The 12,179-nt window shown below is 42.9% G+C and overlaps 1 protein-coding gene and 1 long non-coding RNA gene across 2 annotated transcripts in view; one reads left to right on the top strand and one right to left on the bottom strand.

Moving 5' to 3' along the window:
* The window catches only part of LOC135320316 (patatin-like phospholipase domain-containing protein 4), a 90,578-nt gene that overhangs the window by 481 nt on the left and 77,918 nt on the right, over positions 1–12,179 (bottom strand). The gene's annotated exons all lie outside the window — the stretch shown is intronic.
* Positions 1–12,179, top strand: part of LOC135320318 (uncharacterized) — a 239,023-nt gene that overhangs the window by 201,437 nt on the left and 25,407 nt on the right. The window lies entirely within an intron of this gene.

Raw genomic sequence — 12,179 nt, 5'->3', positions numbered from 1 at the left:
GATACGTAATCAGCTTTATAACGACTTGAGATTATTTTGTAATCAGAATATCGAGAGTTAATATATTCTTCCCTTATTGTATATACAAAGGCATTCACGGAGTGTTAAGAAGAGAACAGGATAAAATGTACTCAGACAGGACTTAAGAACAAAGAAACAGAAACACAAGACTCAATGACCAAATTTAAATTTGCATTGAAATTATGAAAGAATGGAACTGACAGGAAAAAAATAATCCATTTTCTGGCATGCAAAAACATGGGACACTTTCCCAGAAAAATAGGAAAAATAGATTTAAATGGCAAGAGACTAAATTTATAAGTGAAAAGAAAAGAATCAAATTATAATTAGTGTTCTGGAAGATGATTTGAAAGTAAATGGAGCAGAAATAATAGTCAAGGTTTGTAACAAAAGAAAACTCAACTAAAGTGAGGAAATAACAAGGTTCCAGTTTGAATGGCTTCACTTGGGGTTGCAGTCAGTAAATAAGTTAATAAAAATGAAATCCAGTCGACATTCTGGGCTGCCGTAGCTTAAATGAAAGTGAAGTAGCATCTCTCAGTCCCCTGGGAAATGAAGCAGGTGACATGGAACGAGAGAGCAAGACAGGGCTGGTCTCGAGCACCATGTGCTAAAAGATGGGGCCTGTCTACGGAATGTTGATCAAGGGTTAGTATTCCTGACCCAAGAATTCAACCCAAGATTTTCCCCAAAGGTGAAGGCGAGTGAAAGGTATTCCCAGGCGTGCGGTGGTTCACAGTGTAGACCACGCCCATGCAAAGAGAGTTTTTGAAGACAGTTACTTGAAAACATATGTCTTTCTACCAAGATACAGATTAAAATAATGAATAGAATGTTGTTCTGGTGATGGGACTCTGATTTAATTGTCTGTCCAGCTTTCTGGACAATGATGGAAAATGTGATTGTGATTGAAACAGTGAACTCAAAGTGATTTTTGAAAAGGGTGACATGGGGCAAAGAATAGTCACCGTAGTAGGCACTGTTAGGCACTTCCTAGGCGCTACTCACTGTATTTTGGAGTTTATCCAAGTCATCTCTTCAGTCTCCTGGTGATCACAGGAGTTACGTATTAGAGATACAGTTACGTATTATAGATAGATTTTAAAAAACAGGGTCAGATGACATTATGTCCCCAAGGTGATAATGGAAATTGTGTAAGAACCAGATTCAGGATTACAACAACAAATGTGATGACTGATTAATTACAATACATTAGTCCTCCAATCCTCCAACAGCTTCCTCATATCCGCTCAACAGACTTACGTGGGGAACATCAGATTTCAGTGATGTCTATGTGCCCCCCTTCAGAGATCCTGATTTTATTTCTGGGGTGCCGTGTGGTCTTTGAAGTTTTGTGCAAACCACTGGCTGAGCCTAATATGCATGCAAATTTGGGAGCCACTGATCTAGACAGTAATATTTCATTTCCTCTTCAAAGGCCTGGAAATGGTGTGAGAGGAGCAGACAGAAGTTTACACCTGTCATTGTTCAGATGGAATCATCCACAGTGATTGGTGTGTTTCTCATTTTGACACTGAAAGATTCGTTGATCTGAACTGAATTCACTCCAGGGAACTCCCTGGTACGGAAAATGGGAGAGTCTAATGGGGACGTTCCCCGGGGATGGGGTTGAGCTCGGCCAGCGGGGCTCTGCACGGTGACGGTGCCCCAGACCACACCAGGCCATGTCTGGGGGCATTTTTAGTTGTCAGAACTAGGGGTGGAGGGCACCTTTTGGCATCAAGTCAGTAGAAACCAGAGATGCTGATAAAAATTTGGTGGGATGGCACAGATTCCTGCTGGGGGTATGTGATATGTCCTGAAAGTCCAGGTGATGGTTAATTCTCCGTGTCAGGGCCAACGCGGTGCCCGGATGTTTGTGAAACATGGTCCCGGGCGTGTCTGTGAGGGTATTTCCAGATAAGATGAGCATCTGAATGGGTGGACGGAGGGAAGCAGAGGGACCTCTCCAGGGTGGGAGGGTGTTTTCCAACCCGTCAAAGGCGTGAACAGAACAGAAGCTAGAGGACAGGAGAACTGGCTCTCTGCCTGACTGGGGAAGCTGACAAACGTCTTCTCCTGCCCTTGGGCTGGCCCTTACGCCATCAGTCCGCTCTCTGGTTCTCAGGTCTGCAGACCCGGGCTGGAACTACTGCACCAACTTCCTGGGGTCTCCAGTTCCCAGATGGCAGGTCCTGGGCTTCTCAGCTTCCATAATCACGGGGCCAATTCCTTACACAGGCACACCTCGTTTCATTGCGCTTTGATTTGTTTTGCTTGGCACATACTCCCCGTTTTTTTGTTTTGTTTTCTTTTTTGATATACAAATAGTTTGTGACAAACCTGCATTGAGCAAATCTGTCAGCACCGTCTTTCCAACAGCATTTCCTCACTTCATTCTCTGTGCTGCATTTGGGTAATTCTCACAGTATTTCAGACTCCTTCATTATTACTGTATCTGTCGTGGTGATCTGTGATCAGGGATCTTTGATGTTACTACTCCAAAAAGATTACGACCTACTGAAGGCTCAGATGATGATTAGCATTTTTTTTAGCGATAAAGTGTTTTAAATTAAGGTACACACATTGGATTTTTTTAAAGACATAATGCCATTGCACACTTAACAGACTACTGTGTAGTGTAAGCGTAACTTTCATGCGCACCAGGAAATCAAAAAAATGTATGATTTGCTTTATTGCAATATTTGCTTTATTGCGGTGGTCTGGAACTGAACCCACAATATATCCAAGATAAGCCTGTAATAAACCATGCAGATGTATGGTCTTGCTGCTGTCTGAACGGAACAGCATGGTGAGAACTTGCTTTAAAAGGACCTTTCTAAAAAAAAATGCAAACCATGTTTCATTCACAGGTACCTGAAGCCAAAAACCGTACTCAAAAGTGTAGTGCAAAAGAGGACAACTAACGACCCTAAAACTTAACAGTCAGTCAGTCAGCAACTAGATAAGAACTCCAGAGTGTCCTTTGGGACACTTTTTTGGAGCTGTGTTCTCTACCAAGCATTGTAAACACTCAGTAATGTTTGCTGGCAATTGTGCGTTATGATCTTATTGGAAAATTGTAACATCATTTATTCTGATGAAAGAAACCCATAGGCATTCATTCTTAGCATTGACAGACCAACTGTTCAGAGAAATTCTTTCCTGAAACTGTTTCATTAGTCATTTTCCATACACCAGCAGTGTGTCTAAAAGAAACAGTATCAGACATCTTCCAGAGAATGTATCAGAAGGAAAAAAAAAAGTAGGTTGGAAGTGGAAACCAGTTTTCAGAATAATTAGTCATGTACTACTTTTAATCAGCAAAAATTTTAAGTCCACCTGTTGATTTAGCATCATGTCCTCCAGGTCCATCCATGTTTCCTTCCTTTTAAGGTAGGGTTTCTTCCTTTTTAAGGCTGAGTAATACTCCATTGTGTGTATATACTTTTTCTTTATTCATTCATCTCCTAATGGACACTTGGGTGTTTCCACATCTTGGCTGTTGTGAATAGTTACGCAATGAAAATGGGAGGGCAGATATTTCTTTGAGATCCTGATCAGTGCTTTGAGATACGTCCTGAAGTGGGGTGCTGGTCATATGGTAGTTCTGTTTTTTAATTTTTTGAGGATAATACATTTTCCATAGTGTTCACAGTTATACAGTCCCAACAGTGTACAAGAGTTCCAGTTTCTCAGCATCCTCATCAAGATGTTATGTTTTGATTTGGGCTGGGGTTTTTTTGGTTGGTTGGTTGTTTGGCTGGCTTTTCTGATCAGTGATCATCGTAACAGGTGCTGTCTCACTCTGGTTTCGATTTGCAATTGTGTGATAATTATTGGTGTTGAGCATCTTTTCATACACCTGTTGGCTATTTGTATCCCTGGAGAAGTGTCTTTCTGAGTGAAATAAGCCAAGGTAATGGAAGGATGTTTTGCGAAGTATCTAAAATAGTCAGACTCCTAGAAGCAGAGAATATAATAGTGGTTTTCAGGGGCTCGAGGCTGGGGAAGTGGGGGAGGTATTCAATGGGTATAAAAATGGATATAGATTTTGCAAGATGAGCAGGTTCTAGAGACCCGCGGTGCAGTACAGTGCTTGTAGATGACAGTGCCGTAGTGTGCACTTAAGTGTTGTTGCACGTCAGTTCCATGTTTGTGCTCTTACCGCAGAAGCAAACAGCAAATGCACACAAGGAAACCGGGAGGTGTTGGATATGGCTGCTACCTTGATTATGTGGGTGGCATCGCAGGTATTGTCATATGTGCGAACTCAACAAATTGTACACATTAGATAGTGCAGTTCTGTGTGTATCATCCATATCTTTGGTTAGGGGGAGCGGTAATTAGCTTTATTTATTTATTTATTTATTTATTTATTTATTTATTTAGGAGGAAGTCTTAGGGATGGAACCCAGGACCTCGTGCATGCTAAGCACGTGCTCTACCAGTTGAGCTATACCCTCTCCCCAGCCATACCTTTATAAAGCTGAAAAACATTCACCCATTGAAAGCATTTACAGTTTCAAAAGTAGAGTGAAGAAAACAAATTATGTTAAATTGAAGGCAGAGTAGAAAGCAAATAATGTATTTGAAAATCAATAGTATGACTTATTTTTTTTTCATTTCTATAAGCTATAATATGATCTATCAAGGAAAAATTGAGAAAAGCATTTGAATAAAGCAAGCTTGCCTATTTAAAAAGTCACAACTAGATAATGGGAAATTTTCCCATTTAAAAATTATTAATCTGTATCAGAGAAGTCCTGCCAAAAAAGAACTGGGAATCTTTCATGAATTTATAGGCACCGTTTTGCCAACCTGGTCCAATTTTTCTCTTGTTGAAACTGCTTCATTAATTTAATGTGCAAGAAATAAATATTTGATGTGCAATTAGTTGGAGATTATTATGGCCATAAAGGAACCTTTCCAAATAAACAGCTGCTCCAGCACTTTAAATGCATGAAAAGCCAGGCACAAAATGGAAAACAGAATGACACACCAGGTCTACAGAGGAAAAAGTTGAAATATTCAAGTAGTTATTAAGATGGCTGCTCATTTAGAAGTTGGGTGATAGTTTATCAAAGCGTAACCACAAAAAAAGCTGCCACACATGTAGGCAAATCCACACACCTGAATTTTCACAGAAATGTTTGTCTGTAGATGTAGTGCGGTTTTGCCCGAGAAGAAAATGTTATGGAAATAGATACTGCCCCATTTCACCGGTTCTTTCAGATGATTCACTCTGTGTGTGCGGATGTCTGTCCAGGTGTATTTGCTGAATTTGGACTATTCTGTGTTAGCATTTATGTGCGTGCTCTCAGTGTCCGTTTCTCCATCCACATATGAATCGTCACGATTCCCCTTCAGGAGGGAATGGTGTCTGCTGGAAAGCTGGGTGTTGATTGAGCTGTTTTAATTCTGAAGAAGCCTTTGGGGTTTCATAGCACGTGCTCCGACCGTGTGAAGGAACTGAACGTCACTCAAGTACCTCAGTTCCCTTTGAGCTGAAAATGCTACGTTCCTTTCAAGATAGACCGAAAGAACCAGAGCTAGGTTTCCCTCCCCCGCCTACCACATTGCATCCACCTGAGGGTAGAGACTGACAGAAATCTCAGTGTCTTCAAGTCGTGGCAGAGCTCCTGACTCCGAGTAGCTCAGTCACGTTCTTTGAAAAGATGCCTGAAGCTGTGGAAAAAGAGAGAGCGAAGGTGAGCGCTGTGGGCTCCACACGGTTGCTGGCTAAGGAAACGGATGTCTCTTACTAAGCGGGGAGCAAGAGGAAGGCTTCTTCTCTTGGGGAGCCAGTAGCAAAAGAACAAAGGGAGCTGCTGCAACTGGTAGAAATCTGGCTTGCAGTTACAGGTTTGAACGTCCAGAGGGTCCGTGGGAAGCGCTCACAGTCGCCAGTGTTCTGGTACACTCTGCTAGCAGACTGAGTTGGGGCGGCTGTGTTACTGAGGGGGCTCTGCTCCGTCCTGAGGGGAAGGCCTGCGATCCGTGGCACTTTACCTTTCCTCTGCTCTGACACACCCACTGGTCCACGGGAGGCCACGTTCTGGTCTTGTTTGGCTCAGCTTGCCTGCTGCGTGCACGAGCCAGACACACATACACAAACCACAAACAGCAGAAGGAGCAAAAGCGTCGATTTCACACCGTTTTGCCTGGATGGAGATGAACTGCCATGTGATCTGTTGAGGCAGACTGTCTCTGACGGTCTTCTCAAGACAATAGATCAGGTTAAGTTCCCTCTCCTGGCTCTGGGTGGGTCTCTGATGGGACCAAGACAGAACGGATGCCATCTCCAAAACCTTGGCACCCAAGGTAACTCGGCTTCTTCCTAGTGCTTATGGCAGTCACACCTGGGAACCCAGCCACCCTGCTTCAGGGAAGCCAGGTAGCCACACCGAGGGGAAACAGGCCAGTGCCCGCCCGGCAGCCTGGCTGAGGTCCCGGGGTAGCCGGCATCATGCCCACGTGTGTGAGGGATCACATTCAGATGACTGGGCCCCCAGCTATACTACAGCCAGCCAGCTGTCACCGCAGGAACAGAGACACGCTGTGTCCACGGAGACGTGCCCAAATTGCAGACGTATGACAAATAAAAAATATAAATGATGGTTGCTGGTTTCAGCCAATATGTACTGGAATTGTTGGTTACAAAGCAAAACATAACTGAAACACATCAGTGCCAGAACTGGGGCCACTTAGTCAATAAGTGTATTTTTCGCTTATAACGTGCAAAAAGCTCTCCAAACGTGCGGCATTGCTGGAGACCATAGCCTGCTAACCGCCCATTACGCAGCAGGCAGAGGAGGCTGAGTATAAACATCTTTGCATGAAACCAGAGCCTAAGTCATTTGCGCTGGCCGGGAGCTTACGTTATTATAGGGGGAATGGGGACAAACACATAAATTCGTACCATAAAGTAGCACACAGGAGTGCTCTGTAAGTTACCCATCCAACACTTGCATCCTGGGCACCGCTGTGCGCCGGCGGCATTGCCCTCTGCGCTGTCAGTGCAGCGAGGACCACCAGAGGCCCTGTTATCAGAGATCTGTTCCTGTGGGCGCAGATAAGCAACATGCTAGCAAATGAATGAAACGGCTTCCGATAAGGAAGAGTGCAGAACACCGGAAGGTGGAGGAGCTGACGGGAACCACGACCTGAGAGCATCAGGGGATGCCTTGATACTGTGACCTTGAGGCCTAGATCTCAGGGTCTAAGGAAAAGATGACTGGGCATGGCCAAGGCAGGAGGGACTAGTGAGGGAGGCAGGTTCCGACGGAGACTCGGAGAAACAAAGAATGTAAGGACAAAGGAGGAAAAGGGGAAGGAGAGTCATCTCTGGGGGTCCTTGCGGGCCCGGAAAGGTGCTTGAATCATACTTTGTTCATTGCAGCTGGGAAGCTGCCGGTTATTCATGGGCATTGTCTGCAGGTAACCTGGCTGCCGCCTGGTGGCTGGACCACAAGAGACACAGGGAGGCCAGTGAGGAGGCAGCCATGCCTGCTCCCCGCCCTCGTTTCCCGCGCCTTCCGAATTTGCACCGTATTTGCAGACCCACCCGTGCCGCTGTAATATGTTTGAAACCGGAAGATCAGTTCTGCAGGTACTTTCCGGCCCATTCTCGGACAGGCTCAGCTGGGGTTGGACAAGGTGGCGCTGCCTTCGGGTTTCAGCTTTCAGGCTCTAAGGAAGTGTCCCTTTTTTGGACTATTTAGTGCCACGTTTTCACATTTGTGTGTCCTGGTGTTGGGACTGACACCTGAGCACAGTCCTCGAGTGCCGTCTGGAAGTCCAAGAAGGCTGCAGTGTGCTTTAGGGAGATAATAAGTGAGTTAGACAAACATCTTGCAGGCATGAACGTAGTGCGGATGGCCCCAAGGCCAATGTGGATGACTCAACAGTATCAACCCAGTAAGGTGCCTGGAAACAGAGACACCTTCCACACAAGGTTCTCTGCTGACCAGTTGGTGACAGTGCTGTGACCAGAGGCACCCAAAAACCTAACCCTGAAGCTCCCTAGAAGCAACGGGTCAGTACTGACTAACTCAGCATTCATAACGACTTTATAGAACATGATTACAAGAATGGGGAGGACTGACTATTTCAGGAGTCCAGGTTGGAGGCAGATGTTGTGGGGTGAGCAGTGGTTGAAGTTGGTCAAGTGACAATGTTTGACAGTGACAAATCCAGTGACATCCCCAGGCTTTGATGCTGAGTGTCAAGCTATAAAAGGATTCTTGCATTGGAGGACGAGAGAGTCACCTGAAGGTTTATGACGAAGGCAGCATTTGTGAAGAAGGCAGTTTTGAACTGCATCTTGAAAGAATGGGTTAATGTAGGTGAATTTATTTAATCACAGACACATGTGTTTATGTGGGAATTGTGTATTCATGTGGCACAAGACAGTGCAGCTCAGAACACTTAGTAGCAAATCAGACTTACAGTATGTCTTTAAATTGAAGGACAGTTGATTTACAATATTGTGTTAGTTTCAGGTGTGTAGCAAAGTGATTCAGTTATACATATACATACATATATATATATATACATATATATATATTTATTCATATTATTTTCCATTACAGTTATAAGATATTGAATATAGTTCCCTGTGCTACACAATAAATCCTTGTTGTTTATCTATTTTATTTATAGTCGTTTGTATCTTTTAGCTCCCATACTCCTAATTTATCCCTTTCCCCTTTCCCTCTTTGGCAACCATAGGTTTGTTTTCTCTGCCTGTGAGTCTGTTTCTGTTTTGTATATAGATTCATTTCTTTTATTTTTTAGATTGCACATATAAGTGATATATAATATTTGTCTTTACCTGTCTAATTTAACTAAGTGTAATATTCTCTAGATCCATCCATGTTACTGCAAGTGGCAATATTTCATTCTTTTTCATGGCTGAGTAATATTCCTCTGTGTGTGTGTATCTCACATCTTCTTTATCCAATCATCTGTTAATGGACATTTATGTTGTTTTCATATCTTAGCTATTATAAATAGTTCTCCTGTGAATATTGGGGTGTGTGTATCTTTTTGAATTAGAATTTTCAAAATCTCTTAAGGTATTTTTAAGGGATATACTTTGTGCATATCAGGAACCTTAGCCCTTACCCACAGCCTGGAAATATACTAGCTCACAATGAATCACAGATGCATGTGGTAACAAAGGCCTTCAGACTTAAAAAATACTGCAGCAGAAGTAATAAATGCACCAGAAATGAAGGTTCTGATGTAGGAGCACAGCCAAACTGCAGAAGTAAGGTGGTTTCTGCTGTCAGTCACTAGAGAAAATCTAGATAAGAGACCTAGTACTTTACAAATGCATAAAACCATCCCTGCCCTCCCTCCTTCCGTCTCTCCTTCCATGCAGTTCTTCAGTATTCATCCAACCTTTCTGATGTTTGATAGACAGCTCTACACCTAGGAGTCCTATATAGCTTAACATTCTACTGAGGGTGAGAGGCATAGAATTATCAAGCGAAAATACATTTCACAAGGTCATTGAGTTTTCAAGCGAAAATACATTTCACAAGGTCTTTGCTTTAAAGGGGCTTAAATGCCGTGAGGAAAATAAGCAGATGATGTGTTACAGGTTGGGGTGGGGTTAGGGCGAGTGTGGGCACTTTTATGTAAGATGCTTAGAGGAGCCAACCCTGAACAGTGCTGTTGAGGGCTAGGGAAATCAGTGGAAGTGTCATTCTCTGCTAGGTGCTGTGTTTCTGGACAACCTCTGCCTGTAAAGAAGTAAACAAAGACAATTTGTCCCTAACTGGTATTTAGCTCTTATTTTAACAATGGTTTTGCTTACTAGAGACTGGAGACCCAGTTGAGGCCAAGTGGTGGGACACTTCAGTGATGAACTGGTGGCACCTCCGGGTGGTCAGAGCTGACGTGCAAAGCCCACTGCCCGACTTAGTGGTTTCCAGTATAGTGTCCTCGGGCTTCGTGCATCAGAATCACCTGGAGACCGTATTTAAAGGGCAGATTCCTGAGTCCCACCTTCTGGCAATCTTATCTTTAACAAGCACATGGAGTGACGATTTGGCACCTGGAAGTCTGAGCATCACTGACTGGTTGGACATTCGGAATTTCTGGTGTAAGGTTGAGGGGGACATATTTGACTTTGGGTACAGCAGACACATCCCGTCTTCGTGAAAACTGGCCACACTGGACCTCAGCACTTCCTTCAGGAGTGTCTTCGGCTTTCCAGACTCCCAGTTCTTGCGTTTCCAGGAAAACTCTTGAGATGTCAGCGTCAGGCCTTGGGGCCGGAAGTGGTAGCCAAGGCAAAGCTGTGCTGCCGCAGGAAGAGGCTCCTGCCTTCCTAGAGTCTCAGTCTGCACACTGGAGTGGAGGGTCAAGGGCACGTGAGCGCAGAAGCGTGTTACCACCCTCCCAGCCCCGTGGAGTCAGGAAACAAGGCTCTGCACCAGATGTTGATGTTATGTTTCCCAGAAAGAAAAGTACTGAAAGTGATCAAGTTCCTACCGTGGGCCAAAACCGCCTAAAATATTTCAAATCAAATCGATGAAATGCTCACCAAAACAGTTTGAGGATAGCATTGCTGTCTGCATCCTCTAGGGAGAAATTACTTGATGAACAGAATAGAAATGCAAACCCAAATCTTGCTTTTGCCACAATTTCAGATTAACTCTAAAGCCATTATTTGATTATTTCAAATTCCTTTAAAAAAAAATTCAGAGCATTTCGTGGGCTCTTCGTAGGCATGAACTAGGAAAGGCTTGCATTTGGCTTCCCTGAAGTAACCTACCATCGTCCCTCGTACCGTTTAATAACACGTTCTAATACTACGATATCACGGCTGAGTTCTTAAAAATGCATTTCATAACTTATATGGTGGCTTATCAGTAGCGGCAGCCTTAAATAAGAGTTATAGGGACCTGTCTCAAGCCTTTAGGCATTTCATTATTGATGACCATAAAACTGGTAGACGATGTTTTGCCTAATCATATTTCAAGTATCGTGTTCAATGAAAACGTATTTTTTTAAAACCTGTGGAAGTGTCAGCAACACACAAAAATACATGTGAATAAGCTTTTCTATCTTGGTAATCTTTGGGTTTCTCTGCTCGAGAGTCACGTTAAAAATCCCAAGCCAAAGATGAGTCATGGTACTTAATAATACAGTGTCTGTCACGCGAATCAAAGCACGGTTTTAACTGCATCTGTTCAGTTACGTCTTGTTTGCTTATTGTTCAAACAGTCCTATGCCCTGGAGTGAGGAGTCTGGCCATATTTTCATTAATTCATTTTAGTACATTTTTGAGAATCAACATTTCATATTGAATATTGAATTTAACACTGTTAATTTACAGTTCATGTTTCAACCTATTTGCCAAGTGCATTACTGATGCTTCTGAAGAGAGGAACACAGGGTCACACAGACGAACTTGAAATACACATGTTCAGTGCTTAGATACCAAACATGAAAGGGAAGGTATGTTCGGATCAAGACATACACGGCGCAGTCCGTGTGAACAGAGAAATGCCTCCTTCAGTGCTGAAGTGTTAAACTGACAAGGTAACAGTCGCTAAGATCAAACATTCAACTTACCATACACCTTGAATTTAGAGAAATGGAGTTAATTCAGTTTGGGCAAATACACAGGTTCTGTTTTTGTTATTACGTAGGCATTCCTGTTGATCTCCGAATCGCCACTCGTACACTTGAATTCAAGACAAATAAGTGATCCTGAATTATACTCTGTTTTCTACTTTCATTAAAACATTGAGCTCTTAATGATACAGAATTGAATATATTGAATATTTACCAATTTGTAATCAAACCATATTTAAATATGTTTGGAGCATATAGTATGTGACTTAATTAGTCTAGTGCCTCCGTGTGTAGGTATGTATACATAGATGCATACATAAGCATGTATGCGTGTGTGTGCTTACATATAGGATATATGTCCCTTTAAATTCATATACATGTAAGATAGAAAAATTTTTTTAAATTATGCTCAACCATGAAGCTCTGACCATTATTTGTATGGAATCTAAAGGATCAGATTCATTTATATTGCATACATAATTCACTTAAAAACTTTCCATTTAAATCAGTAAATAGTACATTGCGCTGACAGAATTTAAAAGTCTTACATGATTTTAAACATT

Source organism: Camelus dromedarius, chromosome Y, assembly GCF_036321535.1.
Source record: "Camelus dromedarius isolate mCamDro1 chromosome Y, mCamDro1.pat, whole genome shotgun sequence".
NCBI lineage: Eukaryota > Metazoa > Chordata > Mammalia > Artiodactyla > Camelidae > Camelus > Camelus dromedarius.
The sequence above is the reverse complement of the archived record's forward strand: the minus strand, read 5'-3'. Positions and strand labels throughout refer to the sequence as shown.